The sequence below is a fragment of the Ictidomys tridecemlineatus genome, chromosome 12 (genome assembly GCF_052094955.1).
Source record: "Ictidomys tridecemlineatus isolate mIctTri1 chromosome 12, mIctTri1.hap1, whole genome shotgun sequence".
Classification (NCBI taxonomy): domain Eukaryota; kingdom Metazoa; phylum Chordata; class Mammalia; order Rodentia; family Sciuridae; genus Ictidomys; species Ictidomys tridecemlineatus.
Window position 1 is genome coordinate 39,604,628 of NC_135488.1, and position 13,358 is coordinate 39,617,985.

Genomic DNA, 13,358 nt, shown 5'->3' on the forward strand with positions numbered 1-13,358 from the left:
TGCGTCACCCAGGGTGCAAGGCAGAAGGGCGAGGGAAGAGAGGGGAGGGAGATCAGGAGCAAGAGGGGGTTTAAGTCTCTTTTAAACTAGCGCCTAGCAGATGGGCTCATTCATCAGTTCATGAGGACAAGCCCTGGGGCCCTAACCACCTCTTGGGGTCCCTCCTCTCAGTTCTTTGCATCAGTAATAATTTCCAACACGTGAGTTTTGGGGGACATGTCTCATCCACAGCAGTGACCCCACTTTCATCCCTTTATTCTTTAGGTCTATCTTTTTTAAAAAAAAAAAAAAAAAAGAAAAAAATCAATGGCCGGTGAAATCCAGAAATCTGGCAACACTGAATCAGGAGCAAAGTGCAAATTCCTCCTGCACCTGGCACTGTCAAGTCTCGCCTGAACTTTCATCTGTCTTTCCAGCGCCTTCTGCCCCCAGTCCCCAGGCCTCTGCTCCTGCCAACTGGACCATACCTCCCGGCTTCTGACTCCAAGTCCTTTCCCTGGGCCAGCCCTGGTTGTGGCTTAGATATGAGGTGCCCCCCCCCAAAAAAAAAGCTCACGTGTGGGATAAGGCCATAAGGTTGGAGGTGAAATGATTGGGTTCTGAGAGTCTTAACCTGATCAGTGCATTAACCGCCTTCTCGGGATTAACTGGGTGGTGACTGTAGGCAGCTGGGGTGTGGCCAGGGGAGCTGGGTTAATGGGGGCGTGCCCTTGGCGTTCACATTTTGCCTGTGGTGAGGGGAGTCTCTCTCTCCCACACCCCGAGCTGCTTTCCACACTCTTCTGCCGAGGTGTTCTGCATGGCCTCAGCTCAGAGCAGTAGTGGTGGACGGAGACCTCTGAAACCTTGAGACTCCAAATAAACCTCTCCTTCTGGAACTGTTCTCGTAAGGACTTTTTGTCGCAGAGCCTTCTGGGAGTCCGAGGCAGCATGCAGACCCCCTTCAGACCCCAACTCTTGCCATCAGGTCAGAAAGACTTCAGACACGCCACTCAGAGGAACAGGCAGGAGTTTATTGAAGGGATGAGGAAGAGCGAGAGGGGACACTGTCAAGGGAGAGAGTGGGTCCTCTCAGAGAGGAGAGGGACAAGATTATTCTCCAGTCTTATCAGGGGTCCCAAAGAACTTTCCAGAGAGCCCCACCCAGCTCCACCTCTGAACTTTTGACTGACAGTCACAGGACACCAGAGTTTCCAGTCCCCACCTCCACGACCATCTAGGTTCCTTTGGCCCCGGCGGACCAGCTCAGTTGGATTCTTAGCCGTGAGTTCTCATGAATTTCCTGGATTCCCGTGATGGACATGGTCTCAGGCTGGCCTTTCTCCTGCAGGCTACGGGGAGTTTGCTGAGAGATGTGACATCTCCTGTCCACTGCAGCCAAGCAGCAGGGTTACAGGTAAATGGCTTCTTGGAAAAGAAAGCAGGTGGGGGTCAGCACAGTGGCCCATCTTATGGAATTATTCCCTTAACCCTGTCTTCCCCCGATGGGCATCTGTCTGTCCGTTATCATTTTGATCACAGCAGCAAAAAACACGACTATGACAGCTCCCGCCTTGGGGGTGCCTCAGCCTACCACCCCTTCCTCCCCCAAACTGCCCCCTCTAATCCACGCCCACCTGTCTTAGATGTAGAAAAAAAAAATCCAAGATAGTGCGGCCTGGGAAAGGGGAGTGGAAAAGATAAGCCAAACACGGACAGCTTCCGTCTCCTTCAAGATGAATCCTCTTCAGATGCTGGCCCCTGGATGGGGAGGAAGTGTCTCATCAAACCTGCATGAACCCCGAGTTTCCTAGATTAGGAAACACTAATCTCTTCCAAGATAAATCCTCTCCATGTGCGGCCACCGACTCCCAACCCAGAGACCCACACTGACCCGCTCTCAGGGTCACCTACAGAGTGAGCTCACACTCCTCCTTGACCAGCGGCTCCTTTTCCACCAGGAAAGTGGGTCCCTGCCCGTGGACGTCATCCGGCTCCTGAACAAAAGGCTGAGATGACCTGTGACGTCTGCGTCCAGCCTGGTCCTTTGGTGCCAACCACTGGCCCCAGCTCTTCTCGTTTGTCCAGGTTAGACCTCGCTGCATTTCTGCCCTGGGCAAAGCCTGTCACTGCCCAGCCTTCAGGGCCTCAGAGCCTCAGAGCCCGTCCCCGAGCCTGGCAGGAAGTGCCCACAGAACAGGGTGGATGCCTCTCTGCTGGCCCCACGGGAGTTGAGCTGACGTTAGTCCGGGTCACCCTCCGTGAGCGCCAGGAGAGGAAATGAATGTCAAGGCTGAAAAGCATAAGCCACATGGCTCTCTTTTGTGATCTGGTGGCTCTTATCTGGAACCACAGGCCACCTGTGGGATGACAGCTGAGGCGGAAGCCCAGCTAATGCCGAGAGATGGCCATTCACGGGCTCCACCTGTCAATCACAGATAGAGCACTGGAACCCGGTTCAGAGGGTCCCGGCCAGTGGCCATGGTTCTGGGCCAGGATGGCAGTCCCGTGAGTTACAACGATGCCACCCTTCCTTCAAGACGTGGAACTCGGGGTAGACTGCTGTCAGAAGAGCTCTTCCTATTTAGACCTACGTGCCCCCCCCCCAAGTCTTTCATTGTTCCCCAAGTGGCAATGTTGTTTTCCCAAGTAAAACATTTTAAAAATGAAGTCGGTAAAAACAAACAATGGCTCTCAGAAGTGCAGGTTCGGCCTCAGCTGGGAGAGGAGGAGACCACAGTAGACCCTGCACGATGGGTGTGCTCCACTCATTCGGCAGAGCTGCTGCCGAGGGCAGCGTGGCGTGCACCCAGCGTCCTCTGAGCACAGACTCCTGGATAGATTCTGCTCCCGCTATCCCGCCAAACAAGATGCTTTCTAAAAAGCGTTAGGCCGGCCCTCCCCAGCTGAGACTCTCCGGAGCCGCCAGCTCCCTGGCCGGTCAGCAGCGTCCCCCCCAGGGCTGACCCCACAGGTCTGGCCGCCCTGGTCCCCACAGTCCCCAGGCTGCGTGCCTCTGCCCTCGCCGCTCCCTGAGCAGCCACCCTGGGGCCAGAGCTGACCTCCTCCCGGCGCCCCGTGGATCCAGTGTTCCTGGCGTCCCCTTTGTCCCAGTCTGTCCCTGAGCTGACCCCACCGTTCTGGGGGAGCCCCTTTCTTCTGCTGCTTCCTCCATCCAGAGCTTGACTCCAAGCCTGGGGCCTCCGCGTGTCCCCAAGGGATCCCGCCGGTCTCCCTGCTTCAGGGACCAGCTCCTCCACTCCCCGTGTTCTCTCTGCAGCCCTGGCCTCCTCTGTCATCTGTCACACGTCACCCAGGACCAACCTGTGGGTCCACCTGCCAGACCCCTGCTGTCCCAGGGTGGTGTCCGCTGGGCCCGCCCTGGTCCCTGCTGTTCTATGGCAGGACGCTGAGCCCTGCAGGCTGGGTGGCTCCAGGGTCAGCTCGTCCAGCTGGGCTCAGCCACGGGCCAGGGAGAGACAAGGGCTGGGCACGGCCTGGGGCACAGCTCTGGCCACCAGCCTTCCACGGCTCCAGCCTCATAGGACACACCTGCGGAGGGTTGGCCTGTGGCCGCCACCTTCTCCTTCATGTCCTCCTCTGGGGGTGGCAGTGGCTTCCCACCTCCTGCCCAGTGTCTACCTCCCCAGCTCCTCTCTCTGCAGTGTGATGGGTCTTGGCCTTCAGTCCTCTCCTTTGGCGACAGATGCCATCCACTCCCTCTGGCCTCTCGAGCTGTCCACCCTGTCCTCTCTGTGACAGCCTCCTTGCTGGCCTCAACTTGCTGCCCTCCCACCTCCCAAACACAAATGGCCGCATGCCCGCTTTGACTAGGACAGTATCACTTTGCACATCGTCATTCATTCTCAAAACGATCCCCGTCAGGATGGTGATAGTGTGGGCAACCTGCCCTTCACCTCATTCTCACATGGAGCCCAGAGGGAACTTCCAAGCACACAAGGTAGATGACATCTTGCTCCTGCTTAAAACCCACCAAAACACACCGTCAGGAGGACGATTATCATTTTAAAAAGAAAGGCAGAAAATCAGGCCAGGGGTGGTGGTGCACGCCTATAATCCCAGCAGATTGGGAGGCTGAGGCAGGAGGATTGCAAGTTCAAAGCCAGCCTCAGCAACTTAGTGAGGTCATGAGTAACTGAGCAAGACCCTGTCTCTAAATAAAATAATACTAAAAAAGGGCTGGGGATGTGGCTCAGTGGTCGAGCACCCCAGGGTTCAATCCCCAGGACAAAGAAGGAAGGAGTAAGTTCTGGCGAAGATGTAGAGCGACTGGGCTCCGTGCGTGGCTGGTGGGGATGGAAAATGATGGGAAACTACCACAGGATCCCAAAGGCATGCGGATGCACCCCAGAACTTTGAGGATTTGTGGCTCAAGGTCATAAGTGAAACAAGCAGGCCCAGAAGGACAGATAGAAGGACAGGCACCTAGAGGAGCCAGCTCAGGAGTGCAGGTGGAAGGGTGGGGCGTGAACACAAAGGGTCCCCCAGTCCCGTAGGTTGAAAGCTCGTTCCCAGCGCTCTAGGGTGACGCTGTGGGAAGGTCACGGGCCCTCAGGGGCTCTGACCTCCCCGGTGGGTTAATCCAGGATGGTTGATAATCTGATGGCGTAGTCGTAGTGATGGAAATCTTAGGAGGTGAGTCCTCTGGGAGGAAGCAGGTGATCCTGGAGGGATGTCCCTTGTCCTCGGCCCCTTGGCACACTCTGCCTCCCAGCTGAGCAGCTGTCCCCACCACACCCTTCTGCCATGATGTGCCGCCTCATCCAGAGCCATGGAGCCACAGATCGGAACCCCCAAAACTGGGAGCCGAAAATTCATCTCTCCTCCTCCAAGTAGTTTGTGTCAGGTGTTCTGGTCACGATGACAAAAAGCTGGCCAACAGGGATTCCAGGGGGTCAGGGAAGAGGGAGTGGGGAGCTGGACCTCAGTGGGGACCGACTTTCCCCCTGGGCCAGATCTCCTGGATGGCCGGGGCTGGAGGTCTCACCACAATGTGACTGTGTTTCATGTCACTGAACTGCACACATAAAGTGGTTAAAATGGCAGATTTTATGTTATGTGTATTTTGCCAATTTTTTTAAAAGACCTCCAAAGTCTTTTCATCAAATTTGAAATGAAGTTCATGGGGAAAACCAAGCCTAAAGGGCCTCCATCGGTGGCCCTGCCCCTTCTCTCCCAGCAGGCTCCCACCTAGCCTTCAGATCAAGCTAGCTGCCTGCAGAACTTACTTGGACTGTGATTTAAGCTAGCTGCCTGCAGAACTTACCTGGACTGTGATTTACCTGGACTGTGAGTTAATCTATTGAGACACTGCTTTATCTGGACTGAGACAACAAACTGTAATCTACAACAAATTGTAACTCGGTGTCTTTGCTAACGGTGTCATTGCTGGTATAATTTTTCCAAGGGCTTCTTGCATGGAGCCATCAATTGGCTTGGCATTGTGGCATTTTGTATCCTCCCCTTCTGCTTGTAGCAGATTGTTTGTGGTGTTTGTGTAAAAACCACTATGGTCATTATTTAAATTAAACAAAAGGGGGAAATGTTAGAGTCTGTAAACAAGTCTGGATGGCGCCTGGCATTTTGCCAGAGGGAGTGGTTTGTGAGGTGGCGCCAGCGAGCCATTAAGTGTGGAGATTCCTTATTGGTTGACTGCTGTATCTAGTTTATGTTAATTAGATAAGCTGTGTGGAATGTATTAATACCCCTCCTGTCCTACAATAAACGGCTCCCACTCCTGCTGCATCAATGTCCACAAGTTGCTCGTCACCCCCCTACCCCCCCAGTTTGAGGTGCCCCTCCTTTCCTGCTTCTTAGGTGAAGGGGTTGCATCTGGTGTGATCGACAAGCTCATGTTTCTGGTTTCTCTATGGTTTGATAAATCCATGTGTGCAGAGGCTCCTGGTTTAGTCTAATGGTTCTCCAGGTGGGCATTTTTATTAGCGTGAGTAAGTTGTTTATCAGTCTGCACCTGATGATTGTTTTGTGCACCTGAGGGTTGTTATTCTCAACAACACCCAACACCTGAGGATCATCTATGTGCTCCGGCAAGTTAGCACACCGTTCTGCCTGAGCACTGGCGCTCAAAATGAAACAGCTGCTTTTACAACAGAGTAACTCTGGGCTGGGCACAGCCTGAAAGCTCTGCTCTGTGCACACCTGCCCTGACCCTGTTCATGCCCAGAACAGTATCCACGCAGCCAGCCCTGCCTGCTCCACCCTACTCTGTTGAGCTCTCGAAACAGCTGATCAACATGAACCAGCAGATCCAGGATGGCTGCCCACACGCTCTCTAATAGGCCCCCAACCTCATTTCCACGCCAACTGCCCTGCCCACCAGCGCCATGAGAGTTCCTAGTCACCGTGGCTGCAGCCGGGAAGGACTTCGTGAGAAAAGAACATGGGCGGCACCTGGATTCCAGGTTCCTAGAAAACCAACGCCCCTTACCTGAGGACTTCTGCTGCCCTCCGGCTATGCCCTCACAGCGCCCTGGCGGAGTCCACTCCCGCCTGTCCCACCTGTGGCCCCTGGACAGAGCTGTGCCACTCGCTGACAGTCCGTGTCTGTTTCATCACTGTCTTCAGGAACCTGAACAAGGAGAGGGCCCTGTCTCGAGGGTCTCTCCCTGAAAGAGAGGGGGCCAGCAGGTCATTGTCACATGATCCGACGATCGCCTGTGATTGGCTGGGGCTCAGCTACTTGCCCAAATTCTGACCCCGAGGATTGTTCCCTGGACCCTTGGCCATCAGCAGGGCCTGGGACAAAGGTCTCTATCAGATCCTATGCACAGTTCTTCCGGCGACCAGAGATGAATCATCATTTTGGTTGGTTTATAACTTTTAAAGTGTGAATGGTTAGTCACAGAGGCTGAGCAGAGGCAGGGACTCGGGGAATAGGTTTCTGAGCAGAGAGGGCATTTAACCAGTGTCTCCTGTATGCAGATCCACACCAAGAACTGTGCATGAAGACATGAAAGCAGCAATTCCTGTCCTCAGGGGCTTCAATTCTGGTCCTAATGCCCTTCGGATGTCTCCATCACCCCCGCACCCAGTGGTCCTCTGTCCGGTGGCCAACGCCACGCAATGCCTGCGTGCTGTCAATCATGCACTCACAGGGCGGGGCTGCCGTAGGCTCCGAATGCACCGGTAGCTTCTGTCGCTCTGATCAGAGATGCCAAGGGGCTGAGGATCCTTGCCCTGCCTCTCCGGGGCGTGGCGCAAGGACAAAACAATGTAATGGAGGTGAGACACCAAGAAAGATCATGCTCTGTGCCTGCAGCGCTACCTCTTGTCCTTATCACTGGAGAAGTGCACTTCTGCCTGGTCACCGGGCTGGCCTGACCCTGGCTGGACCGAGGATTCATTCTGCCACGGCACCATCCCCGCCCCCGTGTGGGGCACTGAGAGCTGTGCCAGGTGCCTAGACCGGCGATCTCATCCCATCCTCACCAGAGCTTACCATCACAGCCAGTTTCCATCTCCTGCGTTTCACAGTCTCAGGTCCAACCAACCACACATAGAAAACATTTTTTTTAAATGGCATCCCTACTGAACATGGACAGACATCTTCTTGTCATTAGTCCCCAAACAATGTGACATAGCAGCCATTTACACAGTCTTAACGTTGTATTGGGTGATATAAGTGATCAAGAGACAAGGTGCAGGGTGGGCCAGGTGTGGGGGTCCCAAGCATCCTTGAATTTTGATATTCCTGGGGGAGGCGGACCCCAGACCTCCACAGAGACTGAGGGATGACTGTATTCCTAACCATCAGTGGAGAGGCTGGGATTCAGACTGTTTGGTGAAGGGCAGAGCCAAGGCCCAACTGCACTTCTCTCTGAGTCCAGAGCTCGTGAGGTGTCCCCAGGACTCAGGGGCCAAGCAGAAGCCCCTGCTTTCAAACTGTGGGTGGACAGGTGGTCCTACCTACTGAACACCTCAATGCTCAGGTAGGCCAGAGGTCCTTAGCTGTGGGTGCTGGGTTGAGAGAACTCCCTGGCATGGGCGATTCTCCAAATAGAACACCAGAGGCGAGCAGGGATATTTGGATGTAGAAAAGCAAAGCTCAGATCAAGTACATCAGCCCTAGCACCCCAGTGACCCTCACCTGCAGATGCACACGGAGGCTGCATGGCTCCTGCCATCTCACCAGCAGCCTGTTTTCTTGTATCCCCTTCGATGGTTGCTTTTGTTGACAACCTGGGTGTGTGGTCATCGATACAAATGACCACACCGTCCTCTCAAATCAGTGACATTTTCCCAGTTCTTAAAGGTTTTCTGCACAGGTTCTCTGCAAAGCTCCACTCCCTGCTTCTAGTCTGAAACTGTTCGGCTGTAGAAAAAAGATTCCTCCCCAGGCTTCCAAAAAAGAGAACCAAGTTGATATTTTGCTGGATTTGAATAGCAACCAGAAAAGAAGGTCAAGTTTTAAAAGAGGCAACAGGGGAGGGGATGTAATTAAATCTGCTCTGGGCCGGGAAGGGATGATTCATCGCCGGCGCACAGCATTCTGGAAAGCACGTGACCCAAGGTATTTTTCTAAATAACCTCAAGTGCCAGTCAAGCTATTCTTTACATTGCACGCCAGCGACATCTCCCAACTGGTATTTCACTTGGCAAGCACCGCGCTGCCACCGCAGCCCAGATCTTCCTGCAGGCGGAGCCCAGCCCCGGGTAGACAGTGGGGCCCGCTGCTTTCTTCTCCAGCCTTCGAGACCCACGTGCAGCTGTGGGTGGGGTGGGACTCGCTTTGTGGGCCCCAGCTGCCCATCAAGGGCACCTCTGCCCGGGAGCAGGTCTTCTCTGTGGCCCATGGAGACGGCACCACCAGGGCCCTTGGTGGGCATCCGTGAGCTTTGGGTTTTCTAGAAATGACACCCTGCTGCAGTGGCACCTCTCCCAGGAAGCTGGGAACCCTGGGAAACCGCTGAAGCACCCACCTTCCTGCAGTGACCGTCCTGGCCCCCGTCACTCAAGGGTATCCCATGCTTAAGTCCCACCGGACCTTGTTCTCCAAATTACTTCCCTTTTTCCTGCAGGCTAGAGCAAGTGGGGTCTCTATCACTTGCCACCAGAAAGCTACCATAATGTCACCGTTCACTCAGGACTTCACCGTGAGTCGTGAGAACCCTGTATCTGCACCTCATCCACCTGCACAGCACCTCCTCTCTGGGTGGCCTCACTTTAAGAAGGTGGACTGTGTTGAAATCAGGGGATCCGTCCTGGAGGAATGAATGAACGTGCATTTGTCACCCCTACAGATTGTTGGTCTGCAGAGAAGAGCGGACCAGAAGGAGTTTGGTTGTGTTTGATAGGTTGCACGGTGCACCAAAAATATTCTTTTGGCATCAAGGTGTCCATCAAAGGGATTAGGAACATAAAACATAACGCACCACCTTATCAGTGTGTCCAGGCCGCCATGACCAAGTGCCGTGGCCTCCTGGGTGGCTTAAACCACAGACTTACTGTCTCCCACTCTGGGTCTGAAGTCGGAGGTCCAGGGTCGGCAGGCCTGTTGCTCTCCTGGTCTTTCTCCTTGGCTGTCAATCCCGACTTTCCACTTTCTCCACGTTATCTCCTCTGTGTGTCTGTCTCTATGACCAGATTTCCCTTTTTTATAAGAATACCAGTCATTTTGGATGAAGACCCATCTTAATGATCTCATTTTAACCTGATGACCTCTGTAAATACCCTGTCTCCAAATAAAGCTGTATTCTGAGATATTTAGGATTTCATTTCTTTCTTTTTTTTTTTTAAACAGGGACACAATTCAACCTATAAAGCCACAGTGTAGAATATCATACAGCCAGGACAAAAGAAGATGACTGTCTTCTTGTGCCAAGGGTAAAAAAATAAACAGTCTTAATGCCTATGCATCTTATCTGTGTATTTTATTTATGGCCATGAATAATTTACCCATGTAAATTATATGTAAGCATATGTGCACAGACACGATCGCTTAAAAGGCGCTTAAAAGGCTAGGAGTATTTCTTTACTTTCTGGATGGAATCAAGAAACCAAATCAGGTCATTGCCTTTTTGAAGAGGGAATTAAGGAGGGATGGGATAAAGACTTGAACTTTTCATTGATGCTTTATCTACTTTCTATTTCCCAAATGTCTGAATCATTCACATGTGTGCAAATATTTGCTTCTTTGTATCCTTTTTCTTTCCCATATTCTACTTTAAGTATAAGGTACATATTGGCTTAAGACAGGAGTGGATTTCTACCTGTGTGCCCAGGCAGCTCTTATGGGCCACACAGGCCTGGGCTGCGTCTGTCTGTACTTGCTCTCAAAAGGCAATGTTTGTTCTAGCTCTTTCCTCCGAGGCCTGGCATGGCCCACCCGGAAACCAAGTCCCTTCAGGTGTTCTAGAGGGCAGGGTGGCGGGGGGTGGGGGAGGTGAAGAAAACAAGGCCCGTCACACCCAGAGTTGGCCCCAACTTGATGGCACCGAGTCACAGGGCAAGGCCTCTGGCAGGGGACCTGGTTCTCCACGGCTGTCACTCATTCTGATGCCGGCTGTGTTTTTGTCCTTCAAGAAGGACAAGGAGGAGGAGGAGGAGGAGGAGGAGGGGAGGGGGAAGAGGGAGGAGGAGGAGGGGGAGGGGGAAGAGGGAGGAGGAGGAGGGGGAAGAGGGAGGAGGAGGAGGAGGGGGAAGAGGGAGGAGGAGGAGGGGGAAGAGGGAGGAGGAGGAGGGGGAAGAGGGAGGAGGAGGAGGGGGAAGAGGGAGGAGGAGGAGGGGGAAGAGGGAGGAGGAGGAGGAGGGGGAAGAGGGAGGAGGAGGAGGAGGAGGGGGAAGAGGGAGGAGGAGGAGGAGGGGGAAGAGGGAGGAGGAGGAGGAGGAGGGGGAAGAGGGAGGAGGAGGAGGAGGAGGAGGGGGAAGAGGGAGGAGGAGGAGGGGGAAGAGGGAGGAGGAGGAGGAGGAGGAGGAGGGGGAAGAGGGAGGAGGAGGAGGGGGAAGAGGGAGGAGGAGGAGGAGGAGGGGGGAAGAGGGAGGAGGAGGAGGGGGAAGAGGGAGGAGGAGGAGGAAGAGGGAGGAGGAGGAGGAGGGGGAAGAGGGAGGAGGAGGAGGAGGGGGAAGAGGGAGGAGGAGGAGGAGGAGGAGGAGGGGGAAGAGGGAGGAGGAGGAGGAGGAGGGGGAAGAGGGAGGAGGAGGAGGAGGAGGAGGAGGGGGAAGAGGGAGGAGGAGGAGGGGAAGGGGAAAGAGGGAGGAGGAGGAGGGGGGAAGAAGGAGGAGGAGGAGGAGGAGGAGGAGGGGAAGAGGGAGGAGGAGGAGGAGGGGGAGGAGGAGGAGGAGGAGGAGGGGAGAGGGAGGAGGGGGAGGAGGAGGAGGAAGAGGAGGAGGAGGAGGAGGAGGAGGAGGGGGAAGAGGGAGGAGGGGGAGGAGGAGGAGGAAGAGGAGGAGGAGGAGGAGGAGGGGAAGAGGAGGAGGAGGAGGGGGAAGAGGGAGGAGGAGGAGGAGGAGGAGGGGAAGAGGGGAGGAGGAGGAGGAGGAGGAGGGGAAGAGGAGGAGGGGAAGAGGGAGGAGGAGGAGGAGGAGGAGGGAGGAAGAGGAGGGAGGAGGAGGAGGAGGAGGAGGAGGGGGAAGAGGGAGGAGGAGGAGGAGGAGTAGGAGGGGAAGAGGAGGAGGGGAAGGAGGGAGGAGGAGGAGGAGGAGGGGGAAGAGGGAGGAGGGGGAGGAGGAGGAGGGGGAAGAGGGAGGAGGGAGGAGGAGGAGGAGGAGGGGAAGAGGGAGGAGGAGGAGGAGGAGGAGGGGAAGAGGGAGGAGGAGGAGGGAGGGAGAGGAGGGAGGAGGAGGAGGAGGAGGGAGGAGGGGGAAGAGGGAGGAGGAGGAGGGGGAAGAGGGAGGAGGAGGAGGAGGAGGAGGAGGGGGAAGAGGGAGGAGGAGGAGGGGGAAGAGGAGGAGGAGGAGGAGGAGGGGGAAGAGGGAGGAGGAGGAGGGGGAAGAGGAAGAGGAGGAGGGGGAAGAGGGAGGAGGAGGAGGAGGGGGAAGAGGGAGGAGGAGGAGGAGGAGGAGGAGGGGGAAGAGGGAGGAGGAGGAGGAGGAGGGGGAAGAGGGAGGAGGAGGAGGAGGAGGAGGAGGGGGAAGAGGGAGGAGGAGGAGGGGAAGGGGAAAGAGGGAGGAGGAGGAGGGGGAAGAAGGAGGAGGAGGAGGAGGAGGAGGAGGGGAAGAGGGAGGAGGAGGAGGGGGGAGGAGGAGGAGGAGGAGGAGGAGGGAAGAGGGAGGAGGGGGAGGAGGAGGAGGAAGAGGAGGAGGAGGAGGAGGAGAGGAGGAGGGGAGAGGGGAGGAGGGGGAGGAGGAGGAGGAAGAGGAGGAGGAGGAGGAGGAGGGGAAGAGGAGGAGGAGGAGGGGGAAGAGGGGAGGAGGAGGAGGAGGAGGGGAAGGGGAGGAGGAGGAGGGAGGAGGAGGGAGGGGAAGAGGAGGAGGGGAAGAGGGAGGAGGAGGAGGAGGAGGAGGGGAAGAGGGAGGAGGAGGAGGAGGAGGAGGGGAAGAGGGAGGAGGAGGAGGAGGAGGAGGAGGAGGGGAAGAGGGAGGAGGAGGAGGAGGAGTAGGAGGGGAAGAGGGAGGAGGGGAAGAGGGAGGAGGAGGAGGAGGAGGGGAAGAGGGAGGAGGGGGAGGAGGAGGGAGGGGGAAGAGGGAGGAGGAGGAGGAGGAGGAGGAGGGGAAGAGGGAGGAGGAGGAGGAGGAGGAGGGGAAGAGGGAGGAGGAGGAGGAGGGGAAGAGGGAGGAGGAGGAGGAGGAGGAGGAGGAGGAGGAGGGGGAAGCAAAGGAGGAGGAGGCTGGGCTCTGTGCATAGCTTCTACTTTCTAGAACTTTCTCTTTCGAGCAGTCCTTCTCGCCCGGGTTCTGGGAGGAAAGCAGAGCCCGAAGGTGCAGGGAGGTGGGCTGCAGTGTCCCCAGCTCTTGGGAACCCTGCGAAGAGCTCTGGGGTCTAACCCCCGCCCTCAAGGAAGCCGAGTTTCAGGTCTGCAGCTCCTCAGGGCTGCACCTGCGTCTTCCACCCTTTGGGGAATTGTAATAGAGAAGCCAGGGCTGGCCGTGGCCTGGGTCACCAGCCAGCACCCCCTGGAGAGTTCTGGGCCCGTCCAGGGGGCAGGCACTCCCTGGCCCGGCTCTCCACGGGGAGCCTAACCTGTCCAGTTCCAGGTGGCAGCCTCTAGCCATGTGGCTGACCGGACTCAAATTCACATAAAATTTCCAGTGTGGTCTCTCAGCTCCCTGTGGCGTCTCTAGTGTCCAGGGGTCGCACAGATTGGGGAGTTTCCCCGTCACTACAGAAGCAGCAGGGGTCAGAATCTCCTGTGTAGGCCTGAGCAGCATTCCCCTGGCCAGTTTGAAGAAGGGACATTTTG

General features: G+C 55.9%; 1 long non-coding RNA gene across 1 annotated transcript; it reads right to left on the bottom strand.

Annotated features, from left to right (window-relative positions):
- Window positions 1–992: 992 nt before the first annotated feature.
- Window positions 993–8,514, bottom strand: LOC144369268 (uncharacterized). Its single transcript, XR_013428745.1, has 2 exons — window positions 6,449–8,514; window positions 993–1,740 (listed from the first exon to the last, which is right to left on the bottom strand). It is a non-coding gene; the product is annotated as an uncharacterized LOC144369268 (long non-coding RNA).
- Between the last annotated feature and the right edge of the window lie 4,844 nt (window positions 8,515–13,358).